We start from the raw sequence: 1,707 nt of genomic DNA on the forward strand, positions 1-1,707 counted from the left end.
CAAACCTAAGGATAGTAGTTATAGAAGAGCAAAGATTCCCAACAAACAGCCAGTAAATATCTTCAACAAAATTATAGAGGAAAATTTCCCTAACATGAAGAACGAGATGTCCATAATCAAACAAGAGACCTACAGGACTTGAAATAGACTATACCATTAAAGAAATTTGCCCTTTCATACAATAATCAAAACACCAAATGCACAAAACAAGATGGAATATTAAAAGCAGTAAGGGAAAAGGCAAAGTAACATATAAAGGCAGACCAATGAGAAATAAATCAGACATCTCTCCAGAGACTATGAAAGGTAGACAATCCTGGGCAGATGTCATACAGACCCTAGGAAGAATACAACTACTAGCCCAGCCTGCTATTCCCATGAATAAAACAAAATTACACAATATCTTTCCTCAAATCCAGCCCTACATAGGATAATACACAGAAAGCTCCAGCACAAGTAGGGAAACTATACCCTAAAAGAGAGCAAGAAATTAATCTTCTTTAATCTAACCTAAAAGAAGATAGCCACACAAACATAATTCCACCTCTAGCAACAATCATTATTTCTTAATATCTCTTAACAGCAATGGACTCAATTCTGCCAATCAAAGTCAAAGACTAACAGACTAGATACGTAGACCAGATCCAGCATTTTTATACATAATGGAAACACATCTCAGTGGCAAAGATAGTCTGTACCTCAGAGTAAAGGCCTGAAAAATTATTTTCCAAGCAATTGGTCCGAAGAAACAAGCTGGAGTAGACATTCTAATATCGAATAAAATCAACTTTAAGCCAAAATTTATCAAAGAGATAAGGAAGGACATTTCATACTCATCACAGGAAAAAAATCTACCAAGAAGAAATCTCAATTCTGAACATCTATGCTCCAAATGCAAGGCCACCCACATAAATAAAAGAAACTTTGCTAAAGCTCAAAGCACACATTACACCTCACTCAATAATAATGGGAGACTTCTACATGCCATTCTCATAAATGGACAGATCATGGAAACTGATACTAAACACAGTGAAACTAGCAGAGTTATGAGCCAAATGGATCTAACTGATATTTATAAAATATTTTATCTGAAAGCAAAATTATATACCTTCTTCTCAGAACCTCATTGTACCTACTCCAAAACTGACCTTATAATCATTCACAAATCAGTCCTCAGCAGATAAAAGAAGATTGAAATAATCCCATATATCCTATCAGATAACCATGGACAAAGGCTTATCTTCAATAACAACATAAACCAGAGAAAGCTAACATACACGTGTGGGCTGAACAACACTATACTCAAAGATAACTTGGTCAAGGGAGAAATACAGAAAGAAACCAAAGACAGTTTAAAATTTAATGGACATGAAGGCACAACATACCAAAATTTATGCAGCACAATGAAAGCAGTGTTAAGCAGAAAATTCATAGCTCTAAGTACCTGAAAAAGAAACAAGAAAGAACATACTTAATAGCACACCTGAAAGTTCTAAAACAAAGGGAATCAAAAACACCCAAGAGGACTAGATGGCAGGAAATATTCAAACTCATGGAACTGGAATTAATCAAACTCAGGGCTGAAATCAACCAAGTAGAAACAGAAAGAATTGCACAAAGAATCAAGAAAACAATGAGCTGGTTCTTTGAGAAAACCTTTCTTCCTTCCTTCCTTCCTTCCTTCCTTCCTTCCTTCCTTCCTTCCTT

Source organism: Mus caroli, unplaced genomic scaffold (assembly GCF_900094665.2).
Source record: "Mus caroli unplaced genomic scaffold, CAROLI_EIJ_v1.1 scaffold_6321_U1_1, whole genome shotgun sequence".
Classification (NCBI taxonomy): Eukaryota; Metazoa; Chordata; class Mammalia; order Rodentia; family Muridae; genus Mus; species Mus caroli.